General features: G+C 47.0%; 1 long non-coding RNA gene across 1 annotated transcript; it reads left to right on the forward strand.

Annotated features, from left to right (window-relative positions):
- Nucleotides 1-12: 12 nt before the first annotated feature.
- On the forward strand, nucleotides 13-24,000 carry LOC115396386 (uncharacterized). The gene is made up of 5 exons (XR_003932378.1): nucleotides 13-115; nucleotides 4,447-4,452; nucleotides 21,370-21,375; nucleotides 23,947-23,952; nucleotides 23,991-24,000. It is a non-coding gene; the product is annotated as an uncharacterized LOC115396386 (long non-coding RNA).

Here is a 24,000-nt window from a genome sequence, read left to right on the forward strand (position 1 = left end):
GTGTGCGTGTGTGTGTGACAGAGAGAGACAGACAGGGAGAGATAATGAGCTTTGTGTATGAGGGTCCTGCAGGAGTTGAGAGGTCCAGTACTTGGTCTCGTGAAGGACAGAGAGAGTAGTTTTCTCCTTTTCTTTTTGATTTTTTTTTTTTTCTTTTGCTTCCAACTTGGCAGGATGGTCCCAGAGGGGAGCTGTCAGTGACGGATGCCGCGGCCGTCCTCCTCCATCGTATCCACCTTCCACTGCTGCCGTCGCTGCCTCTGTCCTCTGGCGGTGGAGCAGTGACAGTGGGCGAGTGTCTGCAGTGTTGTTCGCCTCCCTCCCGCTCACTTGCTCTCTCTCCCTCTCTCTCTCTCTCGCTCACTCATTTGTGCCTCTCCCTGAGCAAGCCCTCCTCTCTCTCTCTCCCTCCCTCCCGCCCTCTCTCTCTCTCTTTCCCTTATCATGGATTTTTGTTCTATTTCATCTCCTCTTGTTTCACTATATTCCACTCTGCATCTCTTACAGGCTCACTTCATACTTTCTCTGCCTCCCGTTTTTCCCGCCGAGGGCAGGAGGACAGATACTTCTCTCTTCATCACATCCCCTTCCTCCTCCTCCTCCTCCTCGTCTCCCTCTCGCGACTGGAGACCAGCGGGGCTCGCACTGGTCTGAGGAGATCCCATAAGCGCTGCTCCCGGGATCAGAGAGGCAGAGAGACGAGCAGGGCTTAATGCAGAGCAAAAGAAAGTGGAGGGTGGGAGCGTGGGAGGGTGGGGGTGGGGGGCGGCGGCGAGGAGGAGCAGAACGCCGAGGCAGGGAGGAAGAGAGCACGAGGAAGGGTGCGAAAGGAGGGCGTGAAAGCCAAATGATGAAAGTGAAAATGAAGACATACAGTTGCAATTCTGCTGCCGACTCGGGGGAAAAAACAGCTTGTAGCAGCGACAATTAACAGGAACAGGCTTCATATTGAAAACCTGTGGCGCAATTTGAGTTATTTTGAGAAGAGGAGTATTTGAGCAGAAAGAATCTGCTTTTTTTTTTTTTTTTAATTTGAAAGGGTATTCATTTGGACATATGGTTTTTCTTAGATTTTTCTTTTTGAGCATGCTAAATCTATTTTTTCTTATATTTTGATGGGTTTTTTTTTTTTTTTTTAATGGTTACAGTGACAAACGTGGAGTTTGCATGTTATCTATGTATTTCTGAATGGTTTCCTCCCACAGAATAAAATCATGTGGTTGTTTTTTGTTTTTTTTTTTCATTTTATGCCTCGAAAATTACCTAAAAGTCTAAATGTGAACGTGTGTGTCTGTCTGTTTAACCTTTGACGACTCTCCTCATGACCCCAACTTGGATAAAGCAGAACAAAACCCAGGACAGACAAAATTAAAAATGAGTGGAATACTACGGAGAACAGAGAACACAGCCACGAGAAACTACAAGAGCAAAATGTCCGCGAAAAGACACCCACTGTTTGACTGATGTGTGAATTTATAACGGAGCAAAAGCATAACGTGAGTGGCAGCACGGCGCCAAACATGTCAGCAGAAGTCTGCACCGCTGATTAAAAGCATGAGGATGTCATTTTCGTTTCCGACTTCCCTGCTGCACTCAAAATATGCCTTTAAACAGACAGATTATACAAACATATCGATTTGTTGCTTGCTTACAAAGCCCGATGCTTTAGATTTAAAGCAATCGTAACTCATAAAGAGAGAGCCGTGGATTTATTTGGAACTTTTATTCAGATGTGGATTAATATACATTTAGTGCAGCAGTGAGTGTTTATTGTTGCGCGAGCCAACTAAGAAAAGAATGAATTTAATGAAATGAGATGTAATTTCCCCTGATGTAGAAGGAAGACGTAACAGAGTAGATACTCAAATTTTTGTAATCAGGCAGTTTAATTTAATCATTAATGCACATTTTATACGTGGAGGTAATTTTATAAGTACGTATTGATTTTTGCTTCATTTAAAATCACAAGTTGCTACAGAGTACACTCACAATGATTAATGCAATGATGCTAAAACCCTTCCATGTGCATTTCTGCAGCCAACAAGTTCATTCTATGAAGAGATCGAATTCTATTTTTATATCTGCATTTGTTTGCAGTTGTGTAATTTTTATAAACTTTATTGACTGCATGCAGGTTAGTTAAATCAAATACTGACGATGCAGAAAGGCTGACTGAAATCAAATTATACTTTGAGAAGGTTTTTTTTTAACTATATTTGTATTTCAGTACAATTTGAGCATCCTATCAGGAGCCATTTACAAGTAGAATCTGTTTATTGGACAAACGAAGGGGGACGAGTTCTTTACAAGTCCTGACATTTCATCAGACTTGTTGAGAATTAGAGAAATCTGTGCACATTTCAGAATCTAAAACTGTGAGGAGAAACAAATCGGAGCTCCTCTGCTGTCTGAGCTCCTGACAGCATGACTCGGCTTTCAGGCTGAGCCAAGACGTCTGACTGGCAGGCTTCGACTGAGGCGCCGTCCGCCTGTCACGGCCAGTCTCCGCTCCGGAGCGGCCTGGACAGGACAGTTTGAGGAGATGGCACAAGCCTGGTTAGTGGCAGATGCACTGAAGACCGAGGGGAGGGTGACTCTCGTGTCAGACTTTTTTTAGTTTTACAAAGAATCTACAGTATGAGACTGGAACAGGCCAGAAAAAGAGAAAAGCAGGTACTGAATCAGGACTGAATCAGGATGCCGCTGAACTTCCCAATGAGTCTAATCATATCACTGCTGACCGCCACAGCCTCAAAACACCTTCAGCATCATGTAGCTGACGCTAAAGAACCTCAGAGTCACAAATGATCCAACAGGTTCCTCAGTTTCTACCTCCTCCAATGTCTAACATGGATTTCTTTAAAATTGACACAACAGTAAGTTTGACTTTATTGGGGGCAACAGATGCTGTGAAAGACTTCAATACACAAGAAAACCATAGTTATCTTGCCTGACACGTACAGACACAGCCACTGCTGTCAGGAAATAAATAAATGAAGCAAACTTGGAATTTAGCCATTGTTCCCGTCGCATTTAAAAGTTTGGGGAGAAGTTTGTTATGTGAGTCGATACGGACCATCAGTCAACTGATGTCGTGGCGCAGTGCCAGCATCATTCTGATTGTTCAGAATATTATTGGTTCCACTTCTTATTATTTGGAGGCAGCCACAGGTCGCAGCAGTAGACACAATTCAAGTGATGGAGACGAGTCTGGGACAGACCAGTGGCGTATTTACCTAGCACTGGGCCCTCATGCAGAATTCTTAAATGTGCCCCCAATGCCAGAAATTACACATTTTTCAGACAAAAAAAAAAAAAAAAACACTCTCAGATGAAGGTAAAAAAAACGCCCATAAAAGTCAAATATCTGTCAGTCATTAGAAATGGTCTTGTGTGGAAAAAAAGAGAAGAAAAAAGAAAAGAGGATGAGCATTACAGCTCAGCTTCCTAACACAATGTGGTGACGGCGCACCAGAACAACAGATTAAAAGCTCTTGATCATTTAAATACACAACAGCTCTGCTTGTCTCTGCTTACCTTACAGTTGCACCTTCCTGGCTTTTCTCTCTGCAAATTCGTCTATCAGGGTCCGGGTGGCATGAGGCTGAGCCAGGGTCTGCCAGGGAGAATCTAGGTCTCTTGAGTACAGGAACTACTTGTGATACAGCTTAACTGCTACTAAGTAAATAAAATGTGCGGAAACAATCGTTCAGTTCTTCTTTCTTACTGAAAAAACGCTGCATCGCATCATTGTACATATCGCCACGTCCTGCTGGCTTTTTCTCACAACATGCAGAGACAGCCTGCACTTCAGGGGCCCTTCTTCTTCTGTGGTGTCTGTGTAAAATAAGGTTGAACATGCAAACAGCACACCTAGTGGCATGAAGTGCAAATGCAGTTATGGCCCCATTAGGTAGGTTCCCGACGCGTCAGTGTAAATTATACGGGGGATTTTAAGTTGTGTTGTTGATATCCGCCGTCTATCGGGACCCTCCTACCAGCAACTAACCGGTGAGTACTCGGAAAGGGCCCCATGCGGGGGATTTTCGACACGCTGTCGTTGCAGCGTCTAGTGTAGCGCCTTTAATTTGTCATTGAAACTGACTGATATCAGCCTTCCCTCGCGGCCCCCCTTCAGCTCGGGGCCCTGCCTGGGAGTGCCCCTCGACGTCATGGGTCCTCATGCAACTGCATGCCTTGCAATACGCTAGTGATGCGTCTGGACCTGTTGCCAGACATTCGTCTCAGGGGGGGGCATATCAAGTGTATAGGGGGGCACAAATGTGCGTTCAGCTGGGGGCGGGTCCTCTTGCCCCTGCATAGACCCGGCCCTGCTGATTGGCTGAAGTGCGCTGTCAGTCAAAGGAGTAACCAACACCCCCTGCAAGAAGTTTCAATGGGCTCCTATCCAGACTAAGCTTAACTCCAAATCCAAATGTGGATGAGGAGTGAGTGGGTCTGGTTTACAAGGCAAATGACAATAACCCAGACTCTTTCTTTCTCCCTTTACTGCCCAGACCGGTCGATACTTGAGCTCCTTTTATTTATTTCTTTACAGTTGTGTTGAAACTTAAACACCTTCTTCTCTTCTTCAGCTGAACTGATTTCCTCTTTGTAGATGGTGGATGCTGGCGCGCATTGGCTGCCGCTCCGTCTGTGTTGCCACTAATTTAAAGGAATACTCCGAAGATTTTGGACCCACGCCCTATCCCGATCATTTACAAGTGAGATAAGCTCATTTTTTTGTGTCCGTTAGTCCAGTGCCTGGCTCCCAGCTGTTAGCATTGTAGTTAGCTTAGCTCAACTACGGCAGGTGAAGTGGAGACAGAGCCAGACTGAGAAAGTGGACAAAATACTCCTTCCAGTGGTCCAGGGGATGGCGTATTAGCATGCGAAGTAAATCCGAATGGTTATAAAACTTTTTAAAAGACGTGTTTTCTTTTCAATCCCTTAAAATAATGTTTTGATCCACACAGACCTGCGCATGCGCAGTGCTCCGCGGAAGGATATACCGGAGCACAGCAGTAGAAGCATAGAGCCGCTGTGCGCCTGGTATATCCTTCCGCAGCGCACTATGCTTGTGCAGATCTGTGTGTGTCAAAACGCTATTTTAAGGGATTGAAAAGAAAACACGTTTTTTAAAAAGTTTTATAACCATTCGGATTTACTTCGCGTGCTAATACGCCGTCCCCTGGACCACTGGAAGGAGTATTTTGTCCACTTTCTCAGTCTGGCTCTGTCTCCACTTCACCTGCCGTAGTTGAGCTAAGCTAACTACGATGCTAACAGCTGTTAGCCAGGCACTGGACGAACAGACACAAAAAAGGTATTTATGAGCTTATCTCACTTTGTAAATGATAGGGATAGGGCGTGGGTCCAAAATCTTCGGAGTATTCTTTTAACACTGTCATCTCTACCCTGGTTCCTGATCACGCTCTATCTGCCTCGTTTTTGATGCCCAACAAACTTGTATGAGGACTTTTTACGATCATCAGGATATATCACTTCCAACAACTGGCTTACCGCTTCTGCTCCTGTCCCACGCCGGTTCCTGTTCCACCAGCTCCTGTCCGGTGGCTGTTCCACACAGCTATTCCATCTGACGGCGTCTGTCCTGTATTCTATCATCCGGAGTGGTGTCCCTCACTGTCACGTCAATCTGGCCTCTGTCCCACTGACTGTCCGCCCAGGATCTAACGATCCCGGTGCGTTCGGTCCGGTGGTAGCACGAGTGCCCCGCTGGTCCCACAGCCTTGCAGTGATACACACTCCCATGCAGACAGCCCGTCCTCAGACCGGACCCCAGGCTTCGGCCTTCCACCGGACTCCTTGCTGGGCGATGACTTACATCCTGTGGACTCTTGTCAGCTCTCTTTGCCTCTCTGGATTTAATCATCAGCTTCATCCTGCCAGTATCCAGCTCCGCCGGTCTGAAGCTAATGCTAGCTCCCTGCTAGCACCTGCCACTCGGAGCATGTCACCGCTGCAGTCCTCCGCCTCTGCGCTCCGTGGGCTCAACAACAGCCGTCGTCCGGCCTGCGCCGCCTCTCTCCAGCACCTCGGACTCCTCCGCAGCTCCCGTCCTCCTCATCGGGGATCTAGGCGCTCATTCTCCCACCACATCGCCTCTGAAAACGCCATTCCCATCGTTCAGCCACTTCCGCATTACATCATCACAACAATCCACACGTGAGTCGGACCAATCTCCGCCCTCTCCCCCGGGACCCACAGCACACAACCAACACACGTCACCTCAGTTTCTCCCTCCTCAACACCCGCTCACTCAATAATAAGGGACTCATTCTAAATGAATACATCACTGACAATAAACTGGATTTTCTCTTTGACTGAAACCTGGCACAAACCCATGGACTATTTTGCACTTAATCAGACCACACCTCCTGGATTCACCTACATTGACAACCCCCGTTCAGATGGATGGGATGGCGGCACTGCAGTAATTTTCAATAAGGACATTAAATTAACTCCCATATCCCTCACAAACACCCACTCCTTCGAACACACTGCCTTCAAACTGTCTGGTCCCTCCCCACTTGTCACTGCTGTCATCTACCGTCCCCCAAAGCCCAACACCTCCTTCCTATCAGAACTCACAGACTTTTTGATCCAGTTAAGTGCCATCTCCTCATCCATCCTCCTGCTCGGTGACTTCAATTTTCACATTGACAATCCAAACTCCAAACCTGCTGCTGAATTCCTGGACCTTCTCACCTGCTTCAATATCACTCAGTATGTAAATTTTCCCACACACAATCACGGCCATATTCTCCATCTCATCTGCTCCACTGGTCCCACTATATACAACCTTTCCAGCCATAACCTAAACATATCGGATCACTTAGCCATCACATTCAGCATACACAATTCCCCTCACAGCCCCCAAAACAAAACGTGAAATAACCTTCAGAAACCTCAAATCCATCGATCCACCTGCACTTTCAGCCCTCCTCACCACCAAACTGACCACCTCCCCTCCACCACCGTCCAGTGACCCCTCTGATCTGGTCTCTCATTACAACAACACTCTCTCCTCCTGCCTTGATGAACTTGCCCCCACCAAAACAAAGACAGTCTCTTTCACCCACACAGCCCCATGGTACACCCCCGAGCTCCTTCAGATGAAATCCCGCAAGCGCCAGCTTGAGAGACTGCAAAAAATCTGGTCTTACTGTGCATTTACAAATCTACACAGAATACATTCAGCAATACAAAGATGCACTCAACTCTGCTCGGTCCTGTTATTACTCCAACCTCATCCACTCCGGCTCCAATAACCCCAAGGCACTCTTCACTACCATAAACACACTTCTCAAGCCCAGTAAAAACACTTGATCCTCATTCACTACTGACAAATGCAATAGTTTTCAGTCTTTCTTTCAGTCCAAAATTGACACCATTTACATTTCCATTGACCTCTCTCCTGTCCACAGTTCTCTCACTTCTCACCCATTTCCTCTGCTCAGTTAACACAAATTTTATCTGGCATTAAAACTCCAACATGCTCCCTGGATCCCATTCCCGCCTCACTCATTAAAACCTGTCTTCCCATAATCTCTCCACTCATCACTCAAATCATAAACTCCTCACTCTCATCCGGATCTGTCCCACAGTCTCTCAAGCTGGCTGCCATCACCCCCATTCTCAAAAAACCTGGTCTCGACCCCGACAACCCTGCAAACTTCCGGCCCATTTCCAACCTTCCCTTTCTGTCCAAAGTCCTCGAACGAGTCATTGCTTCTCAACTCCAAACCCACCTCAGCTCAAACAGTCTATATGAACCCTTCCAGTCCGGCTTCCGTTCAAAACACAGCACTGAAACAGCTCTATTAAAAATCACTAATGATCTCCTCCTCTCTTCTGATTCTGGCCATCTTAACATCCTCATCCTCCTGGACCTCACTGCAGCTTTCAACACCATCAGCCACTCCATCCTCCTGTCTCGCCTCAAATCCACCCTCAACATCACCGGCTCCGCTCTGTCCTGGTTTCAGTCATACCTCTCCGATCGTCAACAGTTCGTCCACATCAACCGCTGCTCCTCCTCCATAGCCCCCCTGCCACAGGGCGTTTCCCAAGGTTCGGTGCTTGGTCCTCTCCTCTTCATCCTCTACATCCTCCCCCTCGGCAACATCATCCGTCGTCATGGTCTCCGCTTCCACTGCTACGCTGACGACATACAACTTTACATCTCCACCACATCCATACACCCCAACATCCACTCCACCCTCACCCAGTGCCTCACAGACATCAAAACATGGATGAATCACAACTTTCTCAAACTAAACAGTGACAAAACAGACATCATCATCATCGGTCCTCACAACATCACCAAATCCACACAACAGTTCACCTTAAATTTTGATAACTCTACACTCACTCCATCCCCGCTGATCCGCAACCTCGGTGTTCTCCTCGACCCCACTCTATCATTTGACCCCCACATCAAACACATAACCCGGACTGCATTCTTCCACCTCGAAAACATAGCTCGACTCCGCCCATCACTCTCCTTCTCTGCTGCTGAAACTTTAGTCCATGCTTTCATCACTTCCAGAATCGACTACTGCAACAGCATTCATTACGGTACACCATCCAAAACCCTCAATAAACTACAGTACATTCAAAACTCCGCTGCCCGCCTCCTCACCCACACCCGCTTCCGTGAAACACATCACCCCTGTCCTCCACAAGCTCCACTGATTCCCCGACCCTCAGCGCATCCACTTCAAACTCCTCCTGATCACCTTCAAAGCTCTCCATTATCTGGCCCCTCCATACCTCACAGACCTGCTCCACCTCCACACTCCATCTCGCTTCCTCCGCTCCTCCAACTCCAACCTGCTGTCCCTGCCGTGTAGGACCAGGCTCCGAACCTGGGGAGACAGAGCCTTCTCCATCGCTGCCCCCACCCTCTGGAACTCACTGCCCCAACCTCTCCGTGACTGCTCCAACCTCCCCACCTTCAAGAAAGAAATCAAAACCCACCTGTTCAGAATTGCTTTTGATGTTTGATGTGTTTTTTTTTTCTTCTGTTGATTTTATGCTGCTGTGTTTTATTTATCTTGTTGTATTGTGAAGCGACTTTGAGTGTCTTGAAAAGCGCTATACAAATAAAATGTATTGTTATTATTCCTTTCTGGCTGGTTTTCTTACTGCTTTCTGACTTTGTTTCTCAGTGTTTCATTAAATGTCTGCTCATCCTCGACTTCATGTGTCTGTGACACAGAAAGAGAGCTGTGTCAAGAGTGACTTTGTCCTGTCGGGATGTGGACGCCGTGACGGCTCTGTGCAAAATTTTATCCACAAATTCTGTATTTTCATACAACAACTTCATTCAACTCTTCATATTTCCAGAAGATCTGAAGGTAGTCCTAGTTTCAAGGTGAACTGCAGTCAGTATACACTTTGGTCTTCCTTGATTGTGCAATTTTGGCATAATAACAAACAACATAACAGTAATAAAGACTACTGTGTGATAAAACGGTCATTAAATCAGATTATCAGTGGAAAATTCAACTCTCAGGGTTGGAGGACATCTTTTCCTGTCAGAACTTCTTGTTATTTAATTACTGATTAATGATCAGGATAAAAAAAAATCATTTTGTTAAAAAACACATTTTAGAACAGAATTCCTGTGATTGCAGTGGAAACAAACTAAATGGAGAAAATATGCTTCAGTGTTATAATAAACACTAATATTAAAGCATCTGAAAAAAATGTGATTATTTGGCACGAGACAGAGCAGGTGTGGAGTTGGTCAAGCTGTTTGAGGGTGGAGGAACCTCCTCCCGAAGACCCTAGATCGCCTCTGTAACACCCAGCTCATGAGATCAGTTTAAAAGACGGAAACACTGTCCAAATGGTGACCTTCACATTTACTTGAATGCATTTTATAGAAACAATATTTCTTTGTAGCTTTGTAACTGAGACGTGCCTTTCATATTAAATTCAACAGCTTGGTGAGGAATTCTAAACCTATTCCTGTTCAGATTTTAAGCTTGTGTGCATCATTCAAACGAAGGTCCAACGCTCCTCCTCCTCTTCTTGCTCCGTCAGCTCGTCTGTGGCTGAAGCCGAAGCCAAACCTCCGTTCGCTCATCCTCCTCTGACTGGGAGCAGCATGGCAGGCAGGAAGTCGGCGGTACTGAGGAGGATTGTCAACAAGGACGGCCACAACAACGTGCGCATCAACAACGTGGAGGGCATGGTGAAGCTGTACCTGCACGACATCTGGACCACAGCGGTGGACATGAAGTGGCGCTACAAGCTCACCCTGTTTGCCTCCACCTTCATCATGACCTGGTTCATCTTCGGGGTCATCTTCAACTTAATCGGCATGGGGAACGGCGACTTCGAGCCGGGCCTAAGCTCCAACCACACGCCCTGCGTTCTAAACGTGGAGACGCTGACGGGGGCCTTCCTCTTCTCGCTGGAATCTCAGACCGCCATCAACTACGGCTTCTGCTGCATCTCCGAGGAGTGCCCGCTGGCCATCTTCACCCTGGTGGCCCAGCTCGTCATCGCCGGCCTGGCCGAGATCTTCGTCACCGGTGCCTTCCTGGCCGAGCTGGCGCGGCCCAAGAAGCGGGCGGAGACCATCAAGTTCAGCCAGTCGGCGGTGGTGTGCCGGCGCCGGGGCCAGCTGTGCCTGATACTGAGAGTGGCCAACATGCGCGGCTACGAGTTCAAGCCGGTGCTGTTCAGCACGCCCAGCGGCCGCTACGTGGCCGACTTCGAGTTCTTCGACAAAGTGCAGGCGAGCAACGACCCGGCGTTCGTCAGCGACAACACGGAGAAGCTGAAACTGGAGGAGGACTACAAGAAGGAGTAAACTGTTTATCAGGAAGGCAATGAAATGTTTTTTAGGTGACAAAGAGACTGAATAGAAAACATGTAAAATACAGGACAAATTCGTAGCAGCTTGACCAGTGAAATGTGATTTGTAGTTTAATGGAATTATAAGATAAAGTGATATAAAACTACAAAACAGCGTCAGTGGAGTTCACAGAATAGGATCCTGTTGGACGCTTCTCTACAGAAGAAGACATAGATGTGAAAGGGAATGTATTTAATGTGTTCAGCAACTTTAATCACTGCAAAAACCACAAAAATTTATACACCTTTACCACAAAAATGTGTGAGAATTAGAAAAGTTTAAGTTAATCCACCAGAGTTCACGTCTTAAATTTAAATCTCTGCATTTGTGTTTTTTTCTACCTTGAAATAAAAACCCAGTTACAGTCTGATCCAGTCATTTCAGTTGATACCTGTTTCAGAATGTTGATCATCCTATCATTAAACGTGAAATCAATAAGTCATTCGTATCTGTGAATTGGCTTGTGGACTCTTGAAAAACACACAAATAAAAAGTTAACTGAATTTGCCAAATGTTACAATACAGATTGTGCTTCTTGCCTTTCAATAAACTGAAGTGATTTAAGCTCCTTGATCACGCAGGGGTTTTTGAATGAATGGGTTTGCTCTGTACTCGCACAGATTAAAAGCAGAAGCCTCTTCAAGGACAAAAGTCGTTCCTCCAGCAGCTCGGCTGTTCAGGCTTTCAGGGTTTGTTATGGAAACATGGTGGAGCGACCAGCAAACTGGAGACAACTGTTTCTGATCCAAACAACATCTGATCTTTTCCTGTCAGAGACAATAAACTAAATTTAGTAATAATTCTGTTGTTATTTTTGATATGGAACAACTTTTCATTGCTGCTTTTCTATCAGCAGCTACACATCCGATATTTGCTCTGATGGACTGGAGCGACACACACATTCTCACTGTAATTAATGAACGGGTGCAGGAAGCTTTTGGTTTTGTCTGTCAGACTGTACAACTCTGCTGTATACGAGGGGGGACCCAAAAGTTTCCAGACTGATTCTATTAATAAAAAAAATACAATGAAGTTCCGACTTTGGCCGCTAGATGTCGCTACAGGATAACCTCATGCATAACTGTGCCAGGTTTGGTCTTCCCCCGTGATGCGGTCAGCTGACAGTCATTGTGTTTGTTGACAGAGTTACACCCCACTCTTCGATTTTTCAAGATGGCGGATATCCACTGATTTGTGCTCTGTCAAAACATTCTGTTTTTTATTGGGAAAAACAGCGGCAGAAACACTCACCATGTTGCAGACATTCTTTAAGAAGGATTCTTAGGGTTTATGAGTGGTTTGGCCCTTTAAGAGCGATCAGATTACATCACGAAGACCAGGCACGCAGAGGACAACAATCCACTTCCAGAACAGAGGAAAACGTCACAAAAACTGAAGAAGACGTCCTGGTAGATCCACGCAGGACTTTTGATGACATTGCAGATCTGATTGGAGTATTGTAGAGATCCAGACAGATAATCCTCAGGCGGTTATTAGAAGCAATGAGACGAAGGCACCCGGAAATGGCCGCATCATGACAGACAGCAGACCGTAGGACACCCCGTTACGCACAGAAATAGCACCAAATGTTGTGCGTAAAGCATATTTTTTGACTAAAACCATGACCAGCCAGCCTCCCCACCGCCATATTCACCTGATCTGGCCCCAGGCGACTGCTTTTTGTTGTCAAAGATGAAACTGGAGTGGCAGCGGAAAGGTAAGACAGGCATACAGGCGGGGGAGGGAAAATCGAAGTTCCATCTTATCGGCACAGTTATGCACGGTCATGGCAACTCTTCTGAACAGTGAAAATCTCGGGTGCAGCGTTGTATTCAAGCCAAAGGAGAGGATTTTGAAGGTGACAGTTTCAAATAATTGCGAAGATTAAAAAATAAAAAGTTATAACCACAGTCCGGGAACTTTTGGGTCCCCCCTCGTACGTAGAATATGAGCAACAACCCTGGACAAAATATCCTGCAGTCTTGGTGAATTTATAATGTTCTTTTTTTATTCTTTTTCCTCAATGCACAAACACACACACACACACACACACACACACACACACACACACACACACACACACACACACACACACACACTCATTGTGACACAAAGTCCATTCTTCTTTTCCATCATCGCTGTTCCTTAAAGCTATAGTGCGTAACTTTTAAATGTCTATGAATGTCCGTTTTAGCCAAGCCACTACTAGTGGAGATGACAAAATGCAGATTAAGCCGATTGGCTCCTCTAACATGTCGCGAGATTTTTCAGTATATATAATTATTGCTTTGCGTGTCGACCGGCGACATTCCCGCGCTGGCGCGCAGGAAATTACGCATTTTACGTCACAACAAGAAGGGAGGGGGAGGACGTGTGGAGGGTCTCATAGCAACAGGCTCAGCTCACAGTGTCAGGCAGACCGAGGAAGCCACATGTGACTTCAGGGTTCAGTCCGGGCGCAAGTTTTGCAGCACCCGGACAATGGAGAGGGGAAAAAAAAAAAAAACCTCTCAGACGGCGAGCTATTTACATTTCTGTGGCAAAAAAAAAGAAAACAATAATTACATCTTCGAAAGAATCCATCTTTTTTTTTTCACCAGCTGTCCTTATTCACGCAGAATAAAAACCGTTTCCAACTGTGATTTGCGCTGTGGAAATGCGAATCACTGTGGCAGATTTGGGGGAGGGGGGGCACTGGGGACACCCGAGCGTACATCATATGGAAGCGCCGGCTTTATTGTTGTAATAACGCAGAATTCCGTTAGAGGGCGACCGAAGTTACGCACTATAGCTTTAACAAAAGGCACTTTTTTAAGCTTTTGTTTTGGGTTTCATTGAATTGTGCCAAGAAATTAGCTCTTTTTTTTTGTTATGGCTTAACCTAATTATGCCTGAAATGTAGCCCTCTTTTTTTCGTTTTTATCCTAAATTTGTTCTGCATTTTTTCTTCTTTCCCTCTGTTTTCTTTTTCTCCGTCCTCAGTTTCCTTTCGATTTCCAGCTGAGCGAACTGGACAGAAATCACTTCTTCCAGCTCTTCCGGCTCTTCCCTCTGCAACAGCTGAACAGGTTCCTCCACCAGCTCCACCGGCTCGACTTTTTAACCGGCTCGACCGGCTCTACTGTCTGTTTCTACAAGCTCTACCGGCTCTTCTGTCTCCACCGGCTCTTCTGTCTCCACCGGCTCTGCTGTCTCCACCGGCTCTTCTGTCTCCACCGGCTCTGCTGTCTCCACCGGCTCTTCTGTCTCCACCGGCTCTACTGTCTCCACCGGCTCTACTGTCTCTACCGGCTCCACCGGCTCTTCTGTCTCCACCGGCTCTGCTGTCTCCACCGGCTCTTCTGTCTCCACCGGCTCTACTGTCTCCACCGGCTCTGCTGTCTCCACCGGCTCTTCTGTCTCCACCAGCTCTTCTGTCTCTACTGTCTCCACCGGCTCTGCTGTCTCCACCGGCTCTGCTGTCTCCACCGGCTCTTCTGTCTCCACCGGCTCTACTGTCTCCACCGGCTCTGCTGTCTCCACCGGCTCTTCTGTCTCCACCAGCTCTTCTGTCTCTACTGTCTCCACCGGCTCTGCTGTCTCCACCGGCTCTTCTGTCTCCACCGGCTCTTCTGTCTCCACCGGCTCTACTGTCTCCACCGGCTCTACTGTCCCTACCGGCTCCACCGGCTCTACTGTCTCCACCGGCTCTTCTGTCTCCACCGGCTCTTCTGTCCCTACCGGCTCTTCTGTCTCCACCGGCGCTACTGTCTCCACCGGCTCTATTGTCTCCACCGGCTCTTCTGTCTCCACCGGCTCTAATGTCTCTACCGGCTCTACTGTCTCTACCGGCTCTACTATCTCCACCGGCTCTACTGTCTCTACCGGCTCTACTGTCTCCACCGGCTCTTCTGTCTCCACCGGCTCTTCTGTCTCCACCGGCTCTGCTGTCTCCACCGGCTCTTCTGTCTCCACCAGCTCTTCTGTCTCCACCGGCTCTACTGTCTCTACCGGCTCCACCGGCTCCACCGGCTCTTCTGTCTCCACCAGCTTCACTGTCTCTACCGGCTCCACCGGCGCTACTGTCTCCACCGGCTCTATTGTCTCCACCGGCTCTATTGTCTCCACCGGCTCTTCTGTCTCCACCGGCTCTACTGTCTCCACCGGCTCTACTGTCTCTACCGGCTCTACTGTCTCTACCGGCTCCACCAGCTCTTCTGTCTCCACCGGCTCTGCTGTCTCTACCGGCTCTTCTGTCTCCACCGGCTCTGCTGTCTCCACCGGCTCTTCTGTCTCCACTGGCTCTACTGTCTCCACCGGCTCTTCTGTATCTACCGGCTCTGCTGTCTCCACCGGCTCTTCTGTCTTCACCGGCTCCACTGTCTCCACTGTCTCTACTGTCTCCACCGGCTCTGCTGTCTCCACCGGCTCTACTGTCTCCACCGGCTCTTCTGTCTCCACCGGCTCCACCAGCTCTTCTGTCTCCACCGGCTCTACTGTCTCTACCGGCTCCACCGGCTCCACCGGCTCCACCGGCTCTTCTGTCTCCACCAGCTTCACTGTCTCTACCGGCTCCACCGGCTCTTCTGTCTCCACCGGCTCTTCTGTCTCCACCGGCTCTACTGTCTCCACCGGCTCTACTGTCTCTACCGGCTCTACTGTCTCCACTGGCTCTTCTGTCTCTACCGGCTCCACCAGCTCTTCTGTCTCCACCGGCTCTGCTCTCTCCACCGGCTCTTCTGTCTCCACCGGCTCTGCTGTCTCCACCGGCTCTTCTGTCTCCACCGGCTCTACTGTCTCCACCGGCTCTTCTGTATCTACCGGCTCTGCTGTCTCCACCGGCTCTTCTGTCTTCACCGGCTCTACTGTCTCCACTGTCTCTACTGTCTCCACCGGCTCTGCTGTCTCCACCGGCTCTACTGTCTCCACCGGCTCTTCTGTCTCTACCGGCTCTGCTGTCTCCACCGGCTCTTCTGTCTCCACCGGCTCTTCTGTCTTCACCGGCTCTACTGTCTCCACTGTCTCGACCGGCTCTGCTGTCTCCACCGGCTCTGCTGTCTCCACCGGCTCTACTGTCTCCACCGGCTCTTCTGTCCCCACAGACTCCACCGATTCATTGGGTTCTACCAGATCCAGTGGCACCACTGGTTCTGCAGGCTCCACCGGCTCCTCTGGCTGAACCACTTTCCCTGTCAACAGAAAATGTAGAGTCACAGCAGTGAGTTTGAGGCGTTTTTACACACTGTTTACAATAACAATCAGCAAGTCAAGCTGCTCTGATCTGCTCTGATTTTGAGGAAACAATCAATTTAAAACATGTGTTTGCGTCATGTAGGTTTGGTATGAACACCGTCAGCTCACCTGGCTCCACCCTGTTTCGCTCCATCGCTGCTGTCGCTCTGGCCTCTCTTCGTCTCTGCACGTTTTCTGATTCAACAAAAGAGAGAAAACAAGGAAGAAATAAATTTCACATACAATTTGAGAGAAAAAAAAAGGTTTTTCTTTCATGATGAGTTTCCTTAGCTCAGGAGGAGACCTTACCAGAGTCGCCAGCTACAGTCCACCCACGACACCCTTGAGCCCATAACCCCAGACCCTGTGGGCGCAGCTAGATGGTTTCATCCACAGGGTCTGGTTTGGGGACGGCGGCCTGGGAAACTCTTGATTCTGCAAGAGATCAATCAAGGAAAAGCCTCATTATCACCATTCAGATACAGCAGCACATCACAAAAAAAGGACATAAATTAATTAATTTCAATTCATGCGATTAAAACTGACAGCTCTAATTAAAGAATGTGTTCTGATTCAACAAAAGAGACAAATCGAGGAGGAGACCTTACCAGAGTCGCCAGCTGGAGTCCATCCACGACATCCGTCAACGGACTCCGCCAGTTCAACGGGCTGGACCGGTTGAACGGGTTCTACCAGATCCAGTGGCACCACCGGTTCTGCAGGTTCCACCGGCTCCTCTGGCTGAACCACTTTCCCTGTCAACAGAAAATGTAGAGTCACAGCAGTGAGTTTGAGGGGTTTTTACACACTGTTTACAATAACAATCAGCAAGTCAAGCTGCTCTGATCTGCTCTGATTATGAGGAAACAATCAATTTAAAACGTGTGTTTGCATCATGCAGGTTTGGTATCGAACACCGTCAGCTCACCTGGCTCCACCCTGTTTCGCTCCATCGCTGCTGTCGCTCTGGCCTCCCTTCGTCTCTGCACGTGTTCTGATTCAACAAAAGAGAGAAAACAAGGAAGAAATAAATTTCACATACAATTTGAGAGAAAAATAAAGGTTTTTCTTTCATGATGAGTTTCCTTAGCTCAGGAGGAGACCTTACCAGAGTCACCAGCTATAGTCCACCCATGACACCCTTGAGCCCATAACCCCAGAACCTGTGGGCGCAGCTAGATGGTTTCATCCACAGGGTCTGGTTTGGGGACGGCGGCCTGGGAAACTCTTGATTCTGCAAGAGATCAATCAAGGAAAAGCCTCATTATCACCATTCAGATACAGCAGCACATCACAAAAAAAGACATAAATTAATTAATTTCAATTCATGCGATTAAAACTGACAGCTCTAATTAAAGAATGTGTTCTGATTCAACAAAAGAGACAAATCGAGGAGGAGACCTTACCAGAGTCGCCAGCTAGAGTCCATCCATGACATCCGTCAATGGACTCCGCCAGTTCAACGGGCTCTACCGGTTGAACGGGTTCTACCAGATCCAGTGGCACCACTGGTTCTGCAGGCTCCACTGGCTCCTCTGGCTGAACCACTTTCCCTGTCAACAGAAAATGTAGAGTCACAGCAATGAGTTTGAGGGGGTTTTACACACTGTTTAAAATAACAATCAGCAAATCAAGCTGCTCTGATCTGCTCTGATTTTGAGGAAACAATCAAATTAAAAAGTGTGCTTGCGTCATGCAGGTTTGGTATCGAACACCATCAGCTCACCTGGCTCCACCCTGTTTCGCTCTATCGCTGCTGTCGCTGTAGCCTCTCTTCGTCTCTGCACGTGTTCTGCTTCATCATAAGAGAGAAATCAAGGAAGAAATAGATGTTACATACAATTTGAGAGAAAAAAAAAAAGGTTTTTCTTCCATGATGAGTTTCCTTAGCTCAGGAGGAGATCTTACCAGAGTCGCCAGCCACAGTCCACCCACGACACCCTTTAGCCCATAATCCCAGACCCTGTGGGCGCAGCTGGATGGTTTCATCCACTGGGTCTGGTTTGGGGACGGCGGCCTGGGAAACTCTTGATTCTGCAAGAGATCAATCAAGGAAAAGCCTCATTATCACCATTCAGATGCAGCAGCACATCACAAAAAAAAAAATTAATGAATTTCAATTCATGCAATTAAAACTGACAGCCCTAATTAAAGCATGTGTTCTATTTATTTATTTGACAAGGACATTGCACAATAAATGTATTGCACAGACCAGATACAGCTAGAAGCTAATTTTCATCTTCTGATTCAACAAAAGAGAGAAATTGAGAAGAAAATGGTGGCAAATCGCTGGAATTCTACTCATGACCTCTCTATCAGCACCTAGACTCTTTCCTTTCGTTACGTCATATACATGGAACTCTCTACAGCTCGTGTTAATGGAGACTCGAAGAGGAAAACTTTGGACTCTTGGCTTGGGATTGCTGAATTCTTGAAACGAATATTGCTTTTGCTCTAACTCTCCTCTACCCTGACTCAAAGATGTTCTTCATCATTCATACCTGTACCTCACCGGATGTGTCAACTCGTTGTCTGTCCTTGTGTTTGTTTGTCCTCTGTGTTTTATGTCTACCCCCTCCCTATATCCTACATCCATGTTTGTTTGTTTGTTTTTTCTTCTCACTCGTTGTTTATTGATATTTGCACTATGTTCATTGGCGTGTTCTATGCCTTGGGCATTTTGTGACAGTGTAATTATATGCAGTTTTTTCTAATAAAATAAAATATTTCATCACAAAAAAAGAGAGAAATCGAGGAGATTTTACCAGAGTTGCCAGCTGGAGCCCATCCACGGCATCCCTGTGCCCATAAACCCAGGCCCTGTGGGCAAAGCTGGACATCCTCATCCAAGCATTTCTGCAGAAGGAAAACAGAGAGATAAATATGCATTCTGTAGTCTGGAAGAAAAGTGACGCTCAGAAAAAGAGTGGTGGTGTAGTTTCTTCAAAGATCGATAAAGCATTTCTAAGTTGTGTTTGTAATTGTGTTTGTAAGAACTAAAAGCTCTTTTCTTACCCGTGGCCTATAGGCCTGGTCAGCCTGGGTGGAACTCATGTTCCGGACAAATGAATGGTTCATAATCACCCGAGGAAAAGTCTTCAAAAGTCATGCAAACACACCAAAGTACGCTGTTCGACTCGCTGGACTCGCTAGACGGACAGAATGACCCTGTTCTCCCCTGGTCTCAGAGAACCTCAGGGAGATTTAAACTTCTGATGACGTCAACAGTCTGTTGCCATGGAGACACCCAGCTGTTCTGCGCATACTCAGTGCTGGGTAGCATGTGCATAGATTTATACAAATTGTAAAAGTTCTTATATGCAGCCTATCTTAATATGCTTTCACTCACCAAACCTGCAGACTCACTTTCAAAGAAAGGCGCACGGCGGTTCTGTTTTTAGATAACTTTGACGACCTTCATTCTTTTGATTTCCGATTGTTAGCCTTAGCTTTAGCGTCTCCCTCTATCTGTCAATCACTAATCAGGACCGTCTGCGATCAGGACCCGCCTACATCGGCAGCAGCCAATCAGATCTCAGTTTGGAAATGACGCTGCAGTCTCAGCCCCACTTGTGAAAAAAAAAAAAAAAAAATGCTTTTTCATGTCATTTTAAAACGGACACCATGCAGGTTAACATTTTTCAAAAAATAGACTGCCTTGCAAATACAGGTTGTCTGATTTCTTTAACCCTGAATAATCATCCTAAGGGTTTTCCTCAAACCTGTCAATGGCTCAAGCAGTGACCTCTGACCCTGCACGCAGCTGGCAGTCTTGGGCAAATCAGTTTTCTCACACAGGCCTGAATCACATGCATTGCAGCATTATCCAGGAAACGGCTGACAGGTGGATCCTCTGGCCACTGCTCAACTACTGAAGATGAAAAAAATAGAAATTTATTTTGACAAATTTCCAGAGGTGGAAAGAGTTCTGAAAATTTAGTTGTGAAGTACAAATACTGCTACACTGATTAATGCTCAATTGCACGTAAAATGCTGGTGTCAGAAAAATACTTAGGAGTACAAAGTATGTTTCTAGATAAACTCCTCAGAGTATTATTTCTTTTAACCAATGGATGCTTTACTGTGTTGTCAGTAGCAGCCATCTTATTTGATTCGTCTCATACAATGCTACGTTTAAAGACTTTTCTCAGATGAACAATGGAAAAACTCTGCCAAGACAGTTTGTCCTTCTTGTGACCAAATGTTAATATAATCAGGAATTTATTTTGATTGAATGAATTCCCCCTTTTAAAAACATTCATTGTTTTGCTTTTTTTTGGTTTTAATTTTTTAAATCAATATAATTTCTAGATTATTTAAATTTTTAGATCGCAGAGGGAATCCCTCTCAGGGAATCAATCACATCAAAACCTTTCTGTTTGGTTAAAAACCTGCTTATTTTTCCTGAACTCCCTGTTCTTCCTCCATATCATCAAACTCTTCTCTCTGTCTGTCTGTCTCTCTCTCGCAGTGCATGTTGGGAGTGATTGGTAGTAGGAGGGTGTGAGATTGTGGTGTATGTGGCGTTGCTTTTTGCTTGTTTTTTTCTGTTTGTCCAAGTTGCGAATGTTCACTTTCCTGTGGTTTATTAATCACAGAGCACATTATTAGTTTTATATGGTTTTTGGGTTTCTTGGTGGGTTTTTTGCCGTCCGTTTGGGGGTCTGGCTGCAGCCCATGACCAACCTCAGGCAGCTCACCCGCAGACACGGTGTCCGGGGTTGGGCTCCGCCCCCTGCGGCATGGAGGACGTGGCTGTGGGAAGAAGGTGGGTGACGATAATGTGAAGTCGGTCGCGGGGATGAACAGCGCCGTGGTGATCTTCCTGGACCAGGTGGAGCAGGCCAACGCTGTGGTGGAGTCGGGACAGGTTCGTCCCGGTCCAGCCGGCTGTCCGGGTCGTCCTGTCCAACGTCTGATGGTTGAGGTGGAGGGATGGGTGGAGCAGGATCAGGGTGAGGACCGTGATAGGGGAGTCTCATAGTGATTTAAACAATGAGGCTGAGTGGAGGAGGGAGTGGAATTTACTTCATGCCAATAAAACTCTTCTCATCAGGCCAGTTCGTGTCCACTGTTGCTCAGCTGGACTCTGTGTGGCAAGTCGTTTTTCATTCCAGACAATGGTTGTGACTTCCTGTGTTTAACATCTCACTGAAGCACTATGAAACTTAGTCAAACATTCGACTGCTGTTCCAGCTAAACGCCTTGAAGATGGACAGAAGGAGTCTGAAACACTCGGCTTGTATTTGGTTTTATTGAAGAAGAGAGTATGAATTGGTAGCCTTTTTTTAAGGCACCTCCAAAATGTACAACAAAAGCTGAACCATTTATTTCGACAGTAGCTCAGATGATAGAGTGGGTCGTCTCATAACAGGAAGGTTGGCCGTCCGATCCCGCTCCCGCAGGCATAAGACTGTCGTTGTGTCCTTAGGCAAGCACCTTCACCACCTTGCCTATGTATGAAAGTTGTGTGAGAGTTGCTGGTGGCCAGAGGGGCCGATGGCGCAGATTGGCAGCCTCGCTTCCGTCAGTCTACAACAGGGCAGCTGTGGCTGCAGTAGTAGCTTACCACCACCCAGTATGGTGTGAATGAATAATGCAACGTAAAGCGCCTTTGAGGTCCAATAAAGCGCTATATAAAACCAATGCAGTATTATTATGTTGTTATTCAGAATACAAAATACACATCTCAGTGACTCCAAATTGTAATAAATAGTTAACCATGCCTTCTAACCATAAAAAGGCACAGAAAACTGTCACTTAGTAGTCATAAAAATGATCAACTACTTTACCAAAAATCAAATCAACAAAACACGTCATATCATTTAACCTCAGGCAATGAATATGCAAATATTTGTTTATACCGACATATATATCCTTACAAATGAAAACTGTGCCATTGTAAACGTAATGTAAACAAATCAAACTCACTTTTCTCCCATAGTTTCAGGACTACATGCCAGCTAGCCTGTCTTCTGAAAGATCGTTGCATGGGTTCTCCCGGGGTTCTGGAGAACCAGGCAGTTTGCAGCATTATGTACAGTCCACTGAAAAGACACGGCGAGGGGGGGAGGTGGCCAAACACACCCAGACGGTTCACACACACACACACCACACACACACACACACACACACACACCACACACACTGAGGAGCGGCAGCTCGGTCATCGTTGAAGCACAACCAGCACGAAGAGACGGAGACAGAACCAGAGTCTGAAATGTTTAGTCTGATCTGACGAGACTAAACTGTTACGGTCTGTACTGAGGCTCAGACGCAGACAGCAAGATGGAGGCGGGTCTAGAAAGTTCAAAGATCAGTTTATTCTGGGGGTAAAGAAGCGACGAGTCCAGACGGCAGGTCAGAATGGGCAGACTCCGACTGGGCAGACTGTGGCGAGCTGATCCAGACTCCAAACTGCAAACAAGGAATAACTCAGTTAACTCGAGCGGCTACAAAGCTGAAAGAACTGACACACGTCACACACGGGCATTCATGTTACGATCCAGCGCTGATTTCCAGCTCAGACGTCACTTAAATAGTGCCAGGGCTCCAAGCAGCTGAAAGCCATCCCGCTGACGAGCTGAACCCCCGCTGCAGCAACCTCCTCTCCAGCTCCACCACCTGAAAAACAAAACCAGAACCCGCACAGCACCACTGGGAGGCCGCTGCAGTGCGGGACATGACAAAAAACACCTTTAGTTAGGAGCAACGAATCAGGAAACGTCTTTTGATTGACAGACTGTCCATTTCTGAGAACCAAGAGAGGAAGATCCCGTTTACACGATGACGATTCAGGTGAAAACGCAAAGTTTTAGCTTATTTGCTTCAGGAAAGTTTGATGTTTACACGGAAACGCTGAAAACGACGTGGTTAGCCGTTAGCATCGCCGCCCAAACGTTGCCACAAAGTGTTGTTTTTCCTCGTTCCCATGGAGACAGACAGTTTTCGAAAAGTTCCACTTTGGGAGCAGCTGTCAGCAAAGGTCCGTTGCACTGTTGTGGAAAGTTTTGCGTTTTCACTTGAAAATGTTTTTGGTGTAAACGGGGTCTGAAACCGACGTCAGGCCAGAGTTCCAGTCAGGGGTGACTGGATTCTAGACTCTTCCAGCAGGTACTTACTGACCGACCAGCCGATGGATTTCTTTTATTTTATTCTTTTTATTTTCAATAAAACAGATGTGTCTTCATAATGGAGAATGTGGATCTTGATCAGCTGATTGGTGGTTCCTTCAGGTCTGAGGTCAGAACCGGGACTCCACTGGATCAGCAAGAACCGTCACAGCTGTAGACTGAATCGGTTTTAAAATCCACTCCAAGTTCACCAGCTCTTCTCCAATTAGTAAAAATCCTCTCATTTTGGACTTTGTTAACATGTGCAAATCTACTTGTGAGAGCCAGAGGCTGGGGGAGACCAGGCGACCCCCAAACAGACCCACTGCCAGACATTCGTCTCAGGGGAGGCATATCAAGTGTATGGGGGGGCACAAATGTGCAAATGTGGGGGGGCATGTAGCGTCGGAGTGAGGATGGTGCGGTGCGTGCTCGTGCTAATATATTTTGGGGGATTTAATTTGAGGGGGCACAACATTTATTTGAGGGGGCCAGGCCCCCTCTTGCCCTGCGTAGACCCGGCCCTGGTCTGGGAGTTTCTCAAAGTATGTCCTGAAACAGGAGCATCCGCCAGGACAGGACATGGAGACAACACTCAGTAGAGATGCGCGGATGGCTCATTTTTCCATCCGCAACCACTTCTCAAAATCTACATCCGCCCTCTATTCGCCCGCATGAAAGATTTTTTTATCCATTTTCAAAACCGAACCCGCCCGCCATCCGCAGAATAGTGTTTTGGCTATTAAAATGTTGCTTTTTTTTTATTTGAGTGCTTCAAAC

Source organism: Salarias fasciatus, chromosome 11 (genome assembly GCF_902148845.1).
Source record: "Salarias fasciatus chromosome 11, fSalaFa1.1, whole genome shotgun sequence".
Lineage (NCBI taxonomy): Eukaryota > Metazoa > Chordata > Actinopteri > Blenniiformes > Blenniidae > Salarias > Salarias fasciatus.